Source organism: Eublepharis macularius, chromosome 6 (assembly GCF_028583425.1).
Source record: "Eublepharis macularius isolate TG4126 chromosome 6, MPM_Emac_v1.0, whole genome shotgun sequence".
Classification (NCBI taxonomy): Eukaryota; Metazoa; Chordata; class Lepidosauria; order Squamata; family Eublepharidae; genus Eublepharis; species Eublepharis macularius.
In genome coordinates this window covers 141,944,702-141,964,413 of record NC_072795.1, presented here as the reverse complement: position 1 = coordinate 141,964,413, position 19,712 = coordinate 141,944,702, and the positions used below count along the sequence as shown (strand labels likewise).

The following is a 19,712-nucleotide window of genomic DNA, read 5'->3' as shown; positions in this document are numbered from 1 at the left end:
TACTCACTTCTGTGGCATGGCCTTTCTCTGTTGTCAGGCGGAGATCATCCACTAATGATAGGACTAGTGCTGTCCTTTGGACATGCTTCGCCTTGTCAACATCTTTCTTAAGCTATGGTGCCACAAACTGAACACAGTACTCCAAACGAGGTTGTCGTGGGCTGGGCCAGCCCAAGCAGAGTAGTCTAAGTCCGGTCCAAAGCCAAGGGTGAGTCCAAAGTCCAAAAGCCAAGTCCGTAGGTCCGTAGATGGATTACTGTCAGTTCAAGGGCTACACAGAAACAGAGTCAAGGCGCGGTCCAGAGGTCACAGAGCAAGGCAAGGTTCAGCAGAGCGGTTGCAGCAGGAACAGGATTCCGACATGTTGCTTCCATGCCTCCTGATTTTCTGTGGCTGGGTTTTATAGACAGGCTGGGCTTGCAGCCAGCTGCTTAGGAGCTATCCTGTGGTCACTCCTCATCACTCTCAACAAGCAGCTGGCATCTGGCCAGGAGGCATGCACTTTGCTGCCTCTCCTGCAGCTCCATGTGTTGCTTTTGTCTGTGGTGCTCTCTGGGTGAGGCTCGAGGTTTGAACATTGTTGGCTGCGATTCACCAGTGGTGTTGGAGCTGGAGGGAGTCGGTGCCTCTGGCTCCGCTGCTGGCTGAGGACTGTGGTCAACTGGTGGCTGAGCTTCACCGGTGGTGTAGGAGCAGGAGAATGTTGGTGCCTCTGGCTCGGCTGCTGGCTGAGGACTGTGGTCAACCAGTGGCTGAGCTTCTCCGATGGTGTTGCAGCTGGAGGGTGTTCGTGTCTCTGGCTCAGCTGCTGGCTGTGGACTCTGATCCCCATGACAGAGGTCTAATCTAGAAAGGTCTAATCTAGAAGTGTGCACCCGAAAAAAAATCGGGTTTCCTGATTCAGGTTTTCCCAAAGTGGGAAAACAATTCGGTTGTTTAAACGCAGCACTTTTCTTGCTGTTTGCAAACGGCAAGAAAAGTTGTTTTCAAACGCCTGTTGCTTTTCAGCTGATGGGAGGGATCCCCAGCAAGAAAAGTGTTGCTGCTTTCAAACACCCGCTGCTTTTTTCAGCGGAGGGGAGGGGTCCCTCCCTTTGAAAGCAGCTTTTTTCAGCTGAAGGGAGGGGGATCACCCTCCCATCAGCTGAAAAGCAGCGAGGCGTTTGAAAGGAACACTTTTCTTGCCTCTTGAAAATGGCAAAAGTGTTGCTTTCAAATTTTCCGCTCTGCTTTTTTCACTCAATGGGAAGAGGAGGAGGAAGTTCCCCCCTTCCCCTCTCATCGGATGAAAAAAGCAGCAGGGCAGGAGGCTGGAAACTTTTCTTGCTGTTTGCAAATGCAAACAGCTAGAAAAGTGCTGTGGCTGCTGCCCGAGCTTCCTTTTTTTTTTTTGAATTTTTTTTTATTTTTAATATCTAAAACAAAAACCTACAAAAAAACTACAAAAGTACTAGGAAAGGGGAAAAGGGAAAGAAGAAAGAAAAGGGGAAGGAGGGCTGGGAAAAGGGGGGAGGTTACATACAAACAATAAACACTACACTACAATGTTTTCCCTTCATACTGCCATAGTTAAAAATTTAAACCTTCATAAAGTAATGATGGAGTGGTTGACCTTGCAAAATACAAAATACAACCCATATTAAATTTTCTTCTTCCCCCCCCCTGGGCCTCGGACGCAGTTCTCTCTGAGCAGCTACAGCCACTGCGCTCACTGCCTCCCCCCTCCCTTCAGGCTTCGAGTCTTTCATTTTGCATGGTATCTTGCCCGAATTCTTGATTTTTGTCCACAAAATCCCTTAGCTGATCCTCTGAGTTTATCTTGTAGGCTTGATCTTTATAATTAAACCAAATTCCTTCCGGAAATAGCCATTTATACTTTATCCCTCGTTCCCTCAGGAGAGCCGCGAGCTTTTTGTACTTAAATCTTCTTTTCCGAACTAGAAATGGAACGTCCTTCAGTATCTTGACTTTATTTCCCAGAAAGTCCAAGTCCGCATTATATGAGTTAAATAGGATAGTGTCTCGGACCTTCCTAGATGAAAACTCAATAAAAATCTCGCGAGGCAGCTGCCGCTTCATTGCATATTTTGAAGAAGCCCAACAGACTTCCAAAATGGCGCTTTTTACCTCTTCTTTAGTTGCCCTCGCGGGTGACGCCAATAATTCTGAGGCAAGCTCCCTTAAATCCTCGTTTTCCTCCTCTTTAACATTCTGGAGACGCAAAACAGTCTGTGTTCGTTCCACTTGCAGCCCGATCAGCTGGTTTTCCACCAGCTTTAGCTCCTTGTTCGTTGCTCTCATGAGTGACGCATTTTCCCGAGCAGACTTCTCTGCCCCCCCCCCCACTGCTTCCTTAATGACTTTCACATCGCTCTCAATTAAGCCCACCCTTTGATCTGTTTCATTCAGCTTGTCAACAAAGGGTTTTATGGCTTCGATGACCGACCTTTTCACCAATTCCTCGAGCGACTCCGCTTTTCAATGCAGGGCAGCCGAAATAGACTTGCCCAAAGCGGGACTCTGCTTTTTCGCTGCCATTTTAAGGGGGGGGGACCGCCAACCTTCTGAAACTCAGCGAGGGGGAAGAAATCCGAGTCTTCTTAACTTCAGATCCCACCACTCCTTCGCATACGCTTGTAATAACAGAAGGGATTGCTTACTTACAGGCTTCCGCCTAGTCCTGTTCTTTGCCGTTTTCTATGGCCCGGCAGCACGCAAGGTGCCGCGCACGTCTGCCGGCCTCCATGGGGACAAACGGGCAATTTACCCCCTGCCTCGATTTGCCAGAGGGCTCTTCCCGCAGCGTCCCGGACCCTGACTCCCTCCCTGGGAGTCCTGGGGGCTAATCTTTGCAGATCAGCCGCCCGGTCAGGCTGCTCGGACGTTTCCTCTTGGACCTGCGAAGAGGAGCGTCCGACATGGCCGCGAAAACGAAACTGAATCACTGCTGCCCGAGCTTCCTGAAGCGATACGATTCGCTTCGGGAAGCTTTGCTTCAGTGTTCCTAAATTGGCTCAGCAATACTGGGGTCGATTTGGGAATCCTGAATCTTTCCAAATTGAGCCCAATTCGGGTTAAAAACCTGAATCTGAAGTCCAAAATGCACAGTCCTAGTCTAATCAGAGCAGAGTAAAGTGATACCATCACTTCACATGATCTGGACACTATACTTCTGTTGATACAGCCCCAAATCACATTTGCCTTTTTAGCTTCCACATCACACTGCTGACTCATATTTAGTGTATCATTACTAAGTCCCCTAGATCCTTTTCACATGTACTACTGCCAAAAGAAGTCTCCCCTATCCTATAACTATGCATTTGATTTTTCCTACCTGAATACAGAACTTTATCTCTGTTGAAATTCATTTTGTTTGTTTGAGCCCAGTTTTCTTGAATCTGGATTCTGTCTTCTACCGCATTTGCTACCCCTCCCAATTTAGTATTCTCTGTAGATTTAATGAGCATCCCCTCTCTTCCTTCATCCAAGTAATTTATAAAGATGTTGAACAACACAGAGCCCAGGACAGTTCCCTGAAGGACTCCACTTGTCACTCTTCTCCAAGAGGATGAGGAACCATTTACAAGCACTCTTTGGGTGTGATCTGTCAACCAGTTACAAATCCACCCAACAGTAGTAGACTCTAAACCGCATTTTATCAACTTGTCAACAAGAATGTCATGTGGAACCTCATCAAAAGCCTTTCTGAAATAAAGATAAACTATGTTCACAGCATTCCCCTGATCCAATGAAGTAGTAAGTCTCTCAGAAGAGGAGATAGTTAGCCTGACATGACTTGTTCTTGAGGAACCCATGCTGGTATTAATAATCACAGCTGTTTTTTCTAAATGTTCAAGGACTAGTTGTTTGATGATTGTTCTAAAACCTTTTCAGGTACGGATGTCAAGCTGACAAGTCGGTAGTTGTCTGGGTCCTCCATTTTCCTCTTGAAGATGGGGACATTTTCCCACCTCGTCTTCTGACACCTCACCTGTTCTCCAAGAATTCTCAAAGATGTTAAACCAAAGCTCCAAAATTACACCAGCAAGTTCTTTTAGTACCCTAGAATGCAGCTCATCAGGCCCTGAGGACTTGGTTTCATTTAAAGAAGCTAAGTGTTTGCATACATTTTTAGCAGAATTTAACTTAGAATAGCTGTCAGGGTAATTGGAATGTCCCATGACTACTGTGCCCCATCTCTGAAAATTTTGTTATCTGGACTAGGAGTATATCATCCAAATCAATGGGTTCCTGCATATATGCCCCTCCCCACTCATCGTTAGTGCTCTTATCTCCAGTGATTGGCATCATACTAGCGTTGGGGGTTTTGTCTTCCTCCCACACAGGATTTAGTTGAAAGCCCTCCTTATCAGCTTTGCATTGCACTTGCCAAACACATTTTTCCCTACCCTCATGAGGTGCAAACCATTTCCCAACTGGAGTTTTATTGGACTGGGTGGGAGTGGAAATTGATTCATTTTGTAGGATAACAAGGTTGCCCTGTCTGTTCCACCTACTCTCTTTTTGGAATATAGATTTATAGTTGAGGTTGGGTAGAAAGCATCGTGTGAGTTGGTTTTAAGTCATATGACCAAGGATTGAGTGCCTTCAGATTATTGAGTTTGTCTTCAGTATTTATGTGGTTCGTTCATATGCTTTAAATCTTAAATATTCATTACAGTAACTTTAAATCTTAAATCTCATATGCTTTATATCTTAAATATTCATTACAGTAACTTTATATATACAGCTCTGGGTTATAAGTGTGAGATAAATATTATATTATTACTATTAATCTACTCTTAACAGTTTAGTTGTATCATTTAGGCATACCTAAATCAACTGAGTACAACTGACAACAGCTGCTCTATCAAGATGTAATCATTTAATTGATTTCTAGGTAGCTGCAAGCTGGTTTCTAAGCAGGGATTCCAAGCAACTGGGCTAGACCTAAATGAGAATCTCGCAAGGGCAGTGGGAGCCTGATTGTAACGTTGGAACAGATGACACTTGCTGGCACGTAAAAACTGCAGAAACATAAGATAAAAATACAAGTGAGCAAGTGAGTAGAATGGTGAACCAGTGAAGTAGTTGCTGAAGTGCTGAGCATGAAATGGTTATTTCTGTTGTATTCTGTCGCTTGTGCAACCCTGGTTTTTCTCCTCTTCATGTGTTCCGACTGTTTGGTAAGAATCGTTACAACAAACGGTTGCAGCTGACTGCAAAGCACAAATCCTGCTGATGTAGTTAGTTGCATTTTGATAGATCATTGACCCATCAGTAAGACTCTGACCACTTCTGAGATAAAAAGCAAATGCTCAATTGGCCACTCGTAGTAGAACATATTGAGAAATGGTATAATAATTAACAAAGGTAATGGAAATGTGCATTTGAGTTCTAACCAGTCGCAAGCTTTATCTTTAGTCGTGTTTAACTCTTTTTGTACCATACCACAGAATCAAAGTGTGTTGTATCTGTATTCCTGGAGAAATTGCAGACCAGTGGGCATAATGTTCTGTTTCTCTTAATGGTACGAATAACTTTGATTGTGTATAACCAAAGACTATTGCAGTCAAATACAAAGAACATAAAACATAGTGTATGTAATATTAAAAGAAAATGAAAGGTTAGAGTGGAATGTGCTTCGGGCTGTTTCTCTGTATGAGCAAATAATTTTAGGATTACTGCTTATATATACTACTGATACAAAATGCTTTAAATAATAAAGTTCCAGCCTTCAGTTTAAGATATGTAAGTGAAAAAGCAAATCAGTTTATTAAAGCGCATTTAAATAAAGCCATCCTTACAATTGTCTATTTGAAGATGTACTATTTACATACATGAAGGAAGGGCAGGAAATGTATGTACCAAAAATACTAAAAGTGCCTTCTTAGGGCTTCTTCTGACTTAAGGGTTGCCAGATGTTTCAGTTTTGAACTGGACAGTCCAGTATTTGCCTTTTCTGTTCAGTTAATAAGCTGAGAAAATACTAGACAGATGTCTGGTATTTTCTAATTAAGCACACTTGCAACCACTGTGGCCAGGCTCCACGCATGTACTCTTTCGTTCCTTTGTAGCTCGATAGTGGTGACGCCTCTGCCACTTGTTCTCCCTTGCAGCCACCGAAGTTTGACAAGAGCCACATCCACCACTCAGTGGCCAGGCAGGGTGCTTCTGTAGAAATCCTATTGGCTCATGTGAAGAAAACTGGAAAAGGAGAGACTTCCATGGCTGGCCAGTCATTTTCCCATGTTGGTTCCAGCTGACTATGAGGTAGATGGTGGCAGGATTGAATCGTCTAAAGAAAAATGAAGAAGAGATCTTTGGGATCATGGCTGGGGAAAGGATGGAGGTTTGAATGCAGTGAGTCCCTCGGGTCTGTATGTGGGTAGCGTGTCTACATACGTATGTTGGTCTTTGATTTTCATCAACTCTGCCAATGGCCATGCTTCAGTTGGTGCAAGAGGCTCTTCTGCCTTAAAGCTTCAGTATAGCATAAATAATAAGGGCAAAAATTGTTGTCGTAGCTAACTGTGCAGTCCCGTATAGGGACTGGGCAGGTGCAAGCCAACCACAGAGAGGTATCTCAAGCTCTGGGACCCTGCAGTGGTCATTTGGGAATGGGCAATACAAAACAATGTGCTCCTCCATGCCATCCATAAACCAATAGATAGTAGAACCATTTTCTCCCACTGTGTTTCTAATTCATTTTTGAAGGGGCTCTTCAACACCTTTCCCCCCAAACCCGTTTCAGTCCCACAGTGGAGCCTTCCCTTGCTATTCATGGAGCACATGTTTCCCCTTTTGAACCTTTGTCCTCTTGCATGCTAGCCTTCTTATCATGGAGGGTGAGCTTCATAGTTGCCGTCACGTCAACCAGATGAGTTGAGGAGCTTGACCAGAATCAAAAGCAGCCCCCACCCTCACTTTTACCCCAAGAAAGTGATTTTACATACAAGCATGGAATCACTCCCTAACATTGTTCCAGAGCTCAACCTGTCGCAATGCATCACTCTACCCGTCTTTTTTCCCCTTACCATGGTCAGATTTTGAGCATCCACTACACAAGCGAAAAATTAGAAGAGCCTAAAGGTTTTATTTGAATGGAACAAACAGTTCAGAAAGTCTGAGGAACTATTTGTTTGTTATGCTGGACCTCTTAAAGGCCAAACAGTTTCAGGCCAGTCATTATCAAAGTGAGTAATAGGAACTCTCAAACTGTGTTATGGACAAGCTGGCGTTCCTTGTCCTGTCACAGCTTGATCACACTCCACCAGGGCCTGAGCATCATCCGCTGCCTTTCTCTGGGGTGTTCTTCTCCATGACATCGGTCAACAGTGACATGGTCTTTGGGCAACATCTCAAGAAGAGAACCAGCAGTTCAGATGGCTGTATTGCACTCCTTATTTAATAGACAGACTCACCCCTCCTCCATTGGTGAAGAGCTCTTCATACTCCCAATGTGGGACTGCGCAGGTAGACACGATGACAGAAACAGGGTTGCACTTACCTGTAACAGTCGTTTGTGGAGTACCTTCTGTGCAATCGGACATTCCCTCCACCCTGCCCCACTGCGAGTCCTGTTTTTCCTTCACTTATTCTTGACTCCAGTTGCTCAAGAGAACTGAGGGAAAAGGGATGCCCCCCCCCTCAAGAGATGCAGGGTTTTGGTGGGAACAAGCCATGCGTACCCCATGAGAGGGAGCACCCCCCAGCAGGGTCCTCGATCTTGCAATCCCTCTCCACGACCAGCCTGGGCAGCTCCCATGTGTGCTTGCGCAGAAGATACTTGATGGACAGCCGTTACAGACAAGGGCAGCCCCGTTTTCCGTCTAGATCTCTGTTCTGCATCTGGCCAGAATTCAGCACTGCATCGTGAGGTTGCCGTTGTAAATACAGTTCCTACCGATGACCATGCACAGCTTGTGTGGCCGTGTACAGTTGGGCAGTGTACAAGTGGTGGGTTTTTAATGGGAAGCGAAAATGTTGCCTCGCCTAGAAGGGGAAAACGAGACACGTACTCTCTCCAGGCATCAGTCCTAAACCTGGGAACTTGTTTCTACAGGTAAATGTGCTTAGTAGTACTATAGTTAGTGGAGTTAAGAACACGGAATTGGTTGCAGGCTTGTAGCTCCGGTAAGGAATATTCAATTCAGAAATATTATATTTGCTTTGATTCTTTCATATATATATATATATATATGTCTCAGAACAGGTGAGTTATTAAAATATTTACAAATCATATAAACCAATTACATGGGGTTTAGAAAAACATTTATAATGATGGGTGAATATTAGTGTCTGGAGGGCACCACTGAGGCTCAGAAGTGCCCTGATGCTCCCCCCACCTCACAGTTAACGCAGTTTGTGTATTCTTATTAACGAAACAGCCATGATTTTAAGGGGAATTGGAAACTTATTAAAACCCTCCTCTCTGGTTATTGGAAGTTGGGCCACTTTATTAAATCTTGCTTCTATGCAGAAAGAATCCCTCCTGCTCTCCCCCCATGAAGCTGGCACAAGACATGCGTGTCAAGATTGAGTGGGCTAAGCTGACAGAAGGCGGAATATCTCTCTGCCAGCAGCCTCTTGGAATTGTGCCCTTGCTAGAGATTGTTCCCATCTCTGGTACCCACCTCCAAGGTGTCTTGAAAACATTTCCCCCCTTCTCTCACCTCCCCCTCCACACACACACACACACACACACACTGGTCTTTGGGCTGGAGATATAAAGGCTGGATTTCTCTTTTTTAAAATGTAACCTGAGATTTTTTAGGATTTTGCCAGTGTAGGCAAGAAGTACTATACTTAGGTGACTTTCTATTTCTGAACTGACCTTTTGTAGGAAACTGCTTCAGTATCTCATGGGAAGCAGGGCCTGTTGTTTACTAAAGAAGCCACGGACTCGCATGTTTGTGTGTTATCTGTGTTTTTGTTAAAAGGTGGAGGGCTTTTTTAATCACATGTCCTAATTCCACAATAAAGACCATTTTAAACTATAAATGGGTGAGCTCCTCTTACCTCAAGTGAAATCTGCTCAAATGTATGAGCTTTCTAAGGAAACGTTTGGAAAAAGCATTGTACATTTTGATTTTACATAATTACATCTCTCTCTATAATTCCTATTTTTCATGTTCTTTGGACTTTGCTTATATATAGGTCTGTCCAATAAGGATCCATTGCATGCATCTGGTGAAGGGGGCTGATGCTAGAACCAAAACGTTGGTCACTAAGGTGCCAGAGGGCTCCTGTTTGCTTTTGTGGCACCGCCATGTCTGCTGCTCTGGAATTATTGCTTCATTTTCCAGGAATTCTTTCTCATCTTGTAATACTGACACATGTGCATTCTGGAGCTGCGCGTGCACACTATTCTATTCCTTCCTGAGAACTGCAATTCGGCTTCACCTGCCCTGCAGTTATCCTGTAGCACCAGTCATGGTGGCGAGTTCCTTGTCAATTCAAGTCTCCCCCGCCCCATGCACTCCCAGGAGCCAGAAAAAGTTGAGTCATCTTTCTTGCTGTAGCCACTCCGTTTGTCCAAAGAGCTGCAATGGGAATAAGGTGCTGCTACTAAAGACCCGGTCAGTGTACATGCACTGACAAGCTAGCTGACCTTGCACGACTGGTCTCTGCTGGCTGCACATGTGCAAGTGCCTGCAAAACGTTCTGAGCCTGTGAAGGGGGGAAGGTCCTCTGTGCTGTGCGCTGCATGTGTGAACCAGGCACTTAAGAACTTCCTTGCGACAGCTACCTTTAGATATCTGTTGTGCGCCGAAATGTCTCATGTATGTCTTTAAGAAAGCCGATTGACACATTCCCATAGTCATTACTGATGACGCTCTTTCATCCCGTGTTATACTAACAGAGGACGGGGGATTAGCACTCGACCTTCTGTTTCAATCATCCAGGATCAAGAAATGCAGTTAAAAGTACTCAGATACCCCAAGCAATTTTGAACATCATTCTAGGGCTTGCACGTGTGTTATTTTTCTGCTTTCCAGCCGATGATGTGTTACAAATTTGATCTGAGGAGTTTTCAGCATGATTTGTTCGAGCTGAATTTGCACATCATGTATCAGAAAGCTCAGCACCTAAAATCAACCAGTACAACAGAAAATGGACAAACCTTGAATGGGTCACCAGCTGTCAAGATGGCCCTCAGGCATTTTCCGCACAACATACGTAATTTGGCGTTTCTCAGTATTCGCGCTGATAGGAGCTGATTTGGCTTGGACTTCCCGTATTTCTCATTGTGTGATGTCGAACCAGCGGTGTCTGGTTTTACCTTCCAGACGTGTTGAAATATGTTCGTATGGAGTTGATTTTTGGGTGATTACAGTGTCACCTTTTAAAAAACGTTTTGAGCATGTTTCATAACATTGTTATAATCCAGAGTTTTCTAGCATTTTCCTCCCTCTCCCTGTTCCTTTAATTGCTGATTGGACAGTCCCATGTTCACCAATCTAGTTTTTGTACTGTGGATAGGTGATTGGCTGCGGAGTTCTGGAGGGAAGCCTGAATAGTGCTTTTGTGCAACTCTTTAACTTGCAGATTTTTCTGGCAGCCATTGCAGTTTTTAGCAATTGCTCCGTTGTGTTTTGAATTGTCTGCTTGAAGCTTTGAATGAATCATGAAGGTTCCAAAAGCTGCCACACTGGCCTTGATCCAGGCCAACTTGTGGTGTTTGATGGATGCCTGTTCTACTTTCTTTTAAAAAGGGGGGGGTGCCGAGGGGCAGGGATGGTAGGAGTGGTTTCCAGTTAGCGGTCAGCTAGTCAGCACCTAGGGAAAGGAAAGGGGAGAGGAAAGTGTTAGTATAGAAGGATTTCTGCACACAAATAGAATGCTTCAACATGGGCTTAAACTGGCTTCAAAAAAATCAGGGTAAATGAGCTGGGGGAAAGCTCGGGCGAAAATCAGTTTTGCCTTTCATGCCACCTTTCCACATGCCCCAGTTCTGGAGATCAGGAGAATCAGAATGGAATCTGAACCAGTGTGATTTGACTGTTCAGAAAAGGCCTCAGCAAAAGCTGGAGGTAATTTAGAAGGATTTGAGGACAGCACGTGAGATAAAAAAATAGCAAGTCACATCAAGAGACTACACTTTACTTGAGGTAACAGAGGGAGGGGAGAACCAAACCGAGTAGACCAACTGATTACATAGAGAGCATTTCATCAAAGAAGACTCGGGGAGTGTAAAATAAATTGAAACATTTGGCAAGATCAGTTTGGTTTCTAGACTTTGCTGGCCCTGTTTATGAATGAAAGTTCTCTATAGTGGATCTTTCTGGTTATATAATTTGTACTGGACAAATTGGGTTATAGCAGTGTCCCAAATCTTGTGGGTGGAACAAAATTTACCTTGTGATTTGTTTCCAGGGGATACTCATACTCTGAAAGATACAGTACATGTTGAGTTAACTCATTTTATTTCTTTTGAATATCATGGAGGTCACACTCCCTTGTTTAAGATTTTTAGATTTTTCTAGCCGTTGTATAATGACATACAAAAGGTAACAAGTCAGCGAGTGTAAGCATACCTTGGGGGTTATTGTGGATGCAGTGCATCGGTCTGGTTGATTCCCCTCAGGCCTTGGGTAAGCTCCCATGAAGATGAACTGTGTTAATAGTTCAAGCAGCAAGCAGTGAAGAACAGCAGGGAAGCGGGGTATGAAAGACGTGTTCTGCAGGACCATGGATAGCTGTCTCAGAGTAGAGAAGTTGCTTTGACAAGGCTTTGACTTAATTTTTTAAAGATATTTTTATTAATTTTCCATTTTTTAAATATAACAATAAAAACATATAACAAAAAGTAACAATAAAGAATCTACAATTACAACTTGTAACTTTTAAAGCTTTGATAAAACTCCATACATTGGCATTTTGATAAACTACAACTTACATTATGTTGTTTGGCTTCTTAATGAGTTACCATAAGCCTAACATTTCCAAATTGCAAACTGCTTGTTGAGGAAGTTTGGTGACTAAAAATTCATTTCTAGAGAGAAATTCCAAAAAGGGTTCCCATTTAGTGTAAAATTCTGTTGTTCTCATCGGATTTGTTTGAGAGCATATTTTTTCTGTTATTTTTTCCATCATAAATTGGTCCCAAATTTTGTTATACCAGGTGTCAAGGTTTGGTAAAATTTGGGATTTCCAATACGAGGCTATTGTAGATTTTGCTGCTACTAAGAAAGTAGTTATTAAATTTTTCCTGGTTTGTGGTATTGACTGGTCTTTCCAGATGTCTAAAAAATTAATGCTTTGACTTAATTTAATAATAACATAATAACATTCAATTTATATACCACCCTTCAGGACAACTTAATGCCATGCTCAGAAGGGACAAAGCTTGTTGTTATTATCTTCACGACAATCACCCTGTGAGATGGGTGGGGCTGAGAGAGCTTTGAGAGAGCTGTGACTGACCCAAGGTCACCCAGCTGGCTTCAGGTAGAGGAGTGAGACATCAAACCTGGTTCTACAGATTAGAGTTTGCCACTCATAACCACTACACCAAACTGGCTCTTAGTTTCTCAGAGTTGGGCACAGAGTTGTTCAAAGATTTTTGCCAGCATACAAAATCTATCAAAAATAGAATAAATTATTGATGCTGGTGGATAGATGTTGTTTCCATGTCATTTCCCTAATCTTCAAAGTCTTCCTGCTATTGCTTCCGGGGAAAATAAAAGCACTCTTAGTGGAGGAGGGGCATGGCATGATTGACAGGGGTCTGCCTGCTTTCTGCCCTCCCTTTGACGTCTCAGCATTTGCAGTTAGAATTTGGAAGGAACATCTGCAATTTTGTTTTTTAAGTAACTACTTTTTAGTTGCACTCTGTCATTAAAACCTCACACATATTTTTGTGCCATTTTGTTCCACCCACAAGATTCTGGGCACTGCTGTAGGCCAAATGTAATGACTTTAATTCAAAGGAGGCCTGAAAAGAGAGAGAATTTAAAGTACCATCTGAAGCATTCCAGTGGGATAGTCATCTTAGTCTGACAAAGTGAGCGTTGACTCATGAAAGCTTATATCCTGGAAAATGCTGTTGGTCTTCACGGTACTACTAGACTAGAATTCTGTTTATTTTATCCTGTGACCCTTCCCAACAGCTTTCATTTTTGGAATTCTGCTTACCTAGCTTTGCTCATCAATCAATGTTTAGTGACTGTACCTGAATGTAGATCAGTGTAACATCTGAAGCATATATTCTTCTCAGCGTCTTTAAAATGATCACTTGGTGAGGTATACATAAAGGATCTATGGACAATGTCTGTTCTAACTGAAGCACACACACGAACATGTTGTTATGAACACCACCCCCACCCCCAGAAAGTGCTTGTGTTTTCTGTGCAAGACCTGAGCAAATGATTGACTCTTGCCATTTTTGAACTCTACAACTCAGAGGTAACAAATTCCATCTTCTTTAGGTCAGTGACTAAAGTTTCATCATATCTCTTGTTAAACACTACACAACCTTTAATCTCTGTGGTGGCACTGCAGTTTCCAGCAGTGTTTCATCTTTCCCAAAGACTGATTCACTATTACCTTGACTGATCTTTCTCTTGCCAAACCCACTCCTCTCTTACAAATATTGTTTGAATACTTTGGCCTTGGACTAGTTGGATAACGCTGAGCTGGGTTCTCCCTCTCTGTTAGTTTCTCTTTGCTCACAGTGCCCTACCCTTGTCATTCCATCTCTTGATTTCACTGTTGGTTTGTTCTTAAAGGAGTTTTACATGTTTTTAAAAAGAGAGCATTCTTTTTGTTTAAGTTGGATGAGATCAACAAATTAAACCCTCTGCTTTTGAACATGAATCATCTTAAGCCATAATGTAGCAATATTGTGGAACATACTAGAATGATGGTTGTTGTGGGTTTTCCGGGCTGTATTGCTGTGGTCTTGGCATTGTAGTTCCTGACGTTTCGCCAGCAGCTGTGGCTGGCATCTTCAGAGGTGTAGCACCAAAAGACAGAGATCTCTCTGTCACTGAGAGATCTCTGTCTTTTGGTGCTACACCTCTGAAGATGCCAGCCACAGCTTCTGGCGAAACGTCAGGAACTACAATGCCAAGACCACGGCAATACAGCCCGGAAAACCCACAACAACCATCGTTCTCCGTCCGTGAAAGCGTTCAACAATACATACTAGAATGCTTTGCACAAAATACAGTTAATTGTTCTTAAATAGTATAAAGTGCAGTAGCACCTTTAAGACTAACCAACTTGATTGAGGCATAAGCTTTCGAGAACCACAGCTCTCTTTGTTAGAGTTCATTGCTCTTGTGAGCTTAAAGGATCCAACCAGGAAGAGCCTGCATGCTGGCCTTCAGCATGAGTTACTGCTCTGACCTTCTAATCAAAGCCATAACCACATCAAACCTTTAGGGATTCCCCAGGCACCTTAAGTTTTAGCCACACCTCGGACTTAACCTTTTGCTCTGAGCCTTTGATAGAACGTATCCTTTCGGAATTGGAGATTCAGCTTGAACCATGGACTGACCATTACCTGGTGAAGTCAAGGGTGAATATGACCCTGATAGCCCACAAAAACGTGGGGAAGGGGGGGGAACTAAAATGATCTGCCCACAAAGTCTCATGGATCCTTCTGGATTCCAAAACACTCTGGGGGATTTTAGATTTCCACACTCGGGCTCTATTGAGGCTGCAGTAGAAACATGGAATCTGAAGCTCCTGACGCTATTAATAGGATTGCTCCTGGCCAACCCCTCCCTCCTTTGCAGAGGAAACCAGCCCTGTGGTTCACCATAGAACTGTGTGACTTAAAAAGGACTAGAAGATGTCTGGAAAAAGGCTGGTGGAAAACTTGTGCAGAATCTGATAGCACTTGCTGCAGAACCCATTGGAAAACTTATGAAGCAGTGTTGATAACTCCAAATGTTAATTTTCTAAAACCATTGCATCAACTAATTCCATCCCAATTGTTTAATTGTTTGACCCCCCAAATATGAACCTCCAGTGGTTCAAGAACAATTAGCTGCAACATCTCTGCAAAGTTTTTTGCTTATAAAATAGCTTGAATATGCTCTTATCTGGATGCCACCTGTAATATAAGTAAGCCAGAAGTAATGCTTAATGTACTATCTGGTCGATTTCTGAATCATTTTGACCCAGTGACAGTGATAGATATCGACAGAATTCTAGCATCTGTGAATGCTGTTACTTGCGCTCTGTATCCTTGCCCATCTTGGCTACTAAAATCTTGTAGAAACCACATAAAGGTGTATGACACCCCTCTTTATTTTTCAGTTAGTTAGCTTTTGCCTTACACCCTCTGAGTAGATTGTTGCTGCCAGGAATTATATTCTGAAATAGTTAATTTAAATTTCCCCTTTAATAATGTGCCCAAGCGTCAGGCTCCTTTGTGGGACTATGTGGCCCTGAGGAAAGGAACAGGATATAGGAATAACAGATACTCTGGGATGGGGGGGGCGGGAAACCAAAATAAACTTTTATTTTTACAAGAAGCATATCAGTTTCACAATATTACTTAAGCTTGATAGTTTCAATGATAATTCTCAGTTCTTAAAGTTTCTTTTCATAGGCTCAGTCACACAGATATACACAGACCTTCTCTCTCAGGTGCACAAACAATTTGCTTGCTTTAGATAGAATGAAGGTTCAGTCACAGACACACAAAGTTGAGCCTTCCACACAGGTTGCCTAACTGAACTAGAATCAGTATTTCTCTCAGACAGAAATGCATGGACACCCTCAGGCTGCCCACAGCTTGCCTGCTTGGCCCAGACTCTTTTCTCTCTCAGGAACTAAAAACTGCCTTCACTCCGCCCACACTCTCAGTCATCAACCAATCACATCACTCCCTCATCCCTCTCTTTCACCCCCACTCGTCATCTGTACCACACCAAGCATTTAAAGACACACACACACACACACACACACACACACACAAAATCATTACAAGGTGTCCTTGATGTCTGTCATAAATCAGTCACTAACTCCAGGCACCTTTCCACAGCTTCTCAAAGAAGCGTTAATCCGCCCACTACTTTAAAAACCATCCTTAGACAAAAATGATGTAGCCAGTTACTGCCCAGTCTCTATAATCAGCCCTTTTTGGGCAAAATGGTTGAGAAAGCAGTAGCTGACTAACTTCAGGCTTTCTTGAACAACTCTGGTACTTTGGACCCTTTTCAGTCTGGTTTTAGGCTAGGCTATGGGACAGAGACGGCTCTGGTGGCTCTAGCTGATGACCTCTGCCTGAATGTACACAAAGGCCGTGCTTCATTGGTGCTCCTCCGGGATCTGTCTGCAGCAGCGGACCACGCAATTCTGCGGAGGTGTTTGGAGGCAGAAGGGGGTGTGCCTTGGACTGCTTTAAATCGTTCCTCATGGGACAGACTTGAAGGGCTGCTTTTGGAGACCAGCTGCCGTCAGTGTAAGAATGATCTTGTGGGGTTCCACAAGGTACAATTTTATCCCCCCTATTATTCAGCCTGTATGTAAATCCTTTAGAAGAACTCATTCGTAGCTATGGAATTGGATGCCGTCAGTACGCAGATGATACCCAGCTCTATATCTTGTTATCCAAATCCCTGGGAGATGCTGTAGAGGTATTGAGTCACTGCTTGACAGCTGTTGTCAGCTGGCTGAAAGCAAACACATGGAGCTAAGACAAGACTGAATTTATGCTAGTTGGAAGAGCAGAGAAGGACTTTGTGCTTCTGGCCTTCGATGGGGTTCAGTTGACCCTGGCTGACTCAGTCAAGAGCCCAGGGGTTATATCGGCTCCAGCAGTGCTGCTGCAAGTAAACGCAGCTGCAAGCAAGGCCTTCTCACAACTCCGACTAACCTGGAAAATGGCACAGGAACAGTGAGACTAGACTACTGTGATGCACCCTCTGTAGATCTTCCCTCGAAGCTGACTTGGGAGACTCCAGCTGGGGCAGAACGCTGCAGCTTGTTTACTCTTAGGAGCTAGATGGAGCGTGCGTTATCACTCCCATTCTGCAGTCCCTCCATTGGCTTCCCATCAGTTACCAGGCTCAATTCAAGGGCATTCAAAGCCCTTCCTAGCCGCCTATCTGTGCAACTGCCTCTCTCCTTATGTTCTGCCACTGCAGCTGCAGTCATCTGAACGGGGCCTTTGGCACGTACCACTCTGCAGTCGGGCAAAATCAACAGCTGCCTGCACACTCTCTCTCTCTCTGTGGTAGCCCCCACCTTATGGAAGGGCCTGCCTGAGGGGGGTGGTCAGGGAAGCTCCTTCTCTCCTAGCTTTCCACAATCTATGCAAAACTGAATGATTCAAGAGGGCTTTCTACCCAAATAATAGGGCTGTGTCATAAGAAATAGCTCAGAGAAATGCCTTGGTACAGACAGGGAGTATATGCTATGCTAGTGGGTACTCTCTGCTGGTGCAGTTATATGCCTACTAGGTAGTTTTCGGTAGAGAGTTGCTAAACGTGCCTGTTTAGCAACTCTCTTTGTTGTGCTTTGTTTCAGAAAGATTTCATCTCTGCTCAGCTTTATGCTTGTTTTCAAAAAATTTCCATCATACCCGACTATGGCCATTTCCAGACAGCTTACCGGCCCCCGGAACATCGCACCACATTGCGGGGAAAACGCGAAATACCGCATTTTCCCCGCAACATGGCGCGACGTTCCAGGGGCCGGTAAGCCGTCTGGAAACGGCCCTTATCTGTTTCATTAACTGTCCTAACTGTTGTTCATTGTTGTACTTTGCTCAGTGAATGTCGTAGCTGTTGATTATATTGTATTTCACTTGCACAGTGTAATCTGCCTTGGATCTCAGTGAGGACGGCAGGCTCTTAATAATAATGACAGCAGCAACACCATACAGGTTGAAATGGTCTAGCAGCATTCTGTCGCATTCTTTTTCAAGGCCTTGCTGAGGGGCTTCTGTCCCCTGTGGCTAGCTCTTCTTGACCAGTCTCACGCTTATATGCCCTTCTCTCTTTTGCCCTTTCCTCCTTGGACGTTTTGCTGCTTCTCCTTTTCCTCCTTTATGTTAGCAATGACGAATGAGAGCTGTGGGTGGGAAATTCAAGTTAGATCTGCGGCTTCCTTTCATCATTGTGGGACTTTACCTCAAAAGGAGGTTAGGTCACGGGGAAAGAGGGGCCAAGAGGAGAAAAATTAGCACCTAATCTCAGCCTGCTCCTTGTTTTCAGTCACCCCTTGCCACAGCCTGCCCACATGAATGAATGTGTATATGCGGCGTGCCTTGCAGTCCCCAGTGTCTATTAAGCCTCTGTCTTTCTTTCCCCTGATATGTAGATTAAGAGCTGAAGTGCTCATACTGTTGTTGCAGGAAACCCCTACAATTCCTCCCTCTAGAAAGAATGAGGTATTTGAGGGTGGCTCTAAATACATTTGAACCATTGTAGAGTAACGTAGTGATGAGATGGTCAGACTAAGCTCTGGGAGACCCTGGATTGAATCCCTGTTCTGCTACGGAAGCTGCAAGGTGACTTGTCGTAAGGGTTGAATTTCTGAGTTAGCAAGTGTGAGTGGCATGTGGGTCACGCTCTGACTCCTCATGAGCTGGTTCGCAGACCTTCCACTCTGTGCCTGTTCCCTGTGATTTGTATCCACCTGCACATCACCTAAAGCTTTTGACCTCCAGCTTCTCTGAAGAGAACAATATGGGCACACAGGTTAAACTCAACAAAGAGATCCCGGTATGGCTAAAAGCAAATTGTTTCTGCCTGGATGGCCAGTGGTCTTCTAGATTTTTAAAATGTGTTTGGGCTTCAACCAAGATCCAGTCCATTAATTCTGTTCATGGACCTCTGGATCTCAGGTCCTTTGTTACAGTCACTAATAAACTTGTAGTTTTATCTTTGTGAAATGCAAAAGATGGATAATTAGATAGACAGAGCCAGTCTTTTCAATGGAATATTAGTCATTCGTTCTGGAATCTCTGGCAGGGGACAGCTGGTCCTTAAAATCAAATTCAGTCTAAAGTAACTCTAAATATCTTTTTTTTTAAAGATTTTTTATTCTTTTTATTAACTACATTAACTAACAATACAAAGGAAAGGAAGGGGAACAGGGGAAGGAAAGAAAAAAAAAACCAACAACAACATATAACAACTACACTACACAGAATGCTTTCCCTTCATACCGCCATTATTAAAAAAATTAAAGCTTTGTATAATATTGATGGAGTGGTTGACCTTACAAAATGCAAATTACAATTCAAATTCAAATTAAGTTTTCCTCCCCCTCCTGGGTCCCGGACGCAATTCTCTCTGAGCAACTGCAGCCGCAGTGCTCGTTTCCTCCCCCCCCCCCCCCCAGACTTCTCCTTTTCTTCTTGCTTGGTATCTCGCTGAAATTCCGGATTTTTGTCCTCAAAAATAACAAAGTCAAAGATACTGAAAGACATCCCAATTTTAGTTCGGAAAAGATGATTTAAGTATAAAAAGCTCGCAGCTCTTCTGAGGGAACGTGGAATAAAGTACAAATGGCTATTTCCGGAAGGTATCTGGTTTAGTTACAAAGATCAAGCTTACATGATATTATCAGAAGATCAACTAAGGGTAACTCTAAATATCTTTATGGCTATGGGCATGTTGTGGCGGTAGGAGTTAATTTGGCTGTGTCTTTGCATCAAGTGACATCAGGTCAGTTAGGGACTAGAGAGAATCACGTGTCCAGACTGATCTGTGTCTGTACAGATTATTGTTCTATATTTCTCT

At 43.7% G+C, this 19,712-nt stretch overlaps 1 protein-coding gene across 2 annotated transcripts in view; it reads left to right on the top strand.

Annotated features, from left to right (window-relative positions):
* Positions 1-19,712, top strand: part of SHLD2 (shieldin complex subunit 2) — a 68,558-nt gene that overhangs the window by 18,535 nt on the left and 30,311 nt on the right. The window contains exon 1 of one of the 2 annotated variants that reach the window (XM_054983347.1): positions 6,160-6,273. The exons of the other annotated variant lie outside the window; for it this stretch is intronic. The gene's annotated coding sequence lies outside the window, so the exon portion shown is untranslated. Of the gene's footprint in view, positions 1-6,159; positions 6,274-19,712 lie in introns of those variants that run through there. 2 annotated transcript variants of the gene reach the window in all.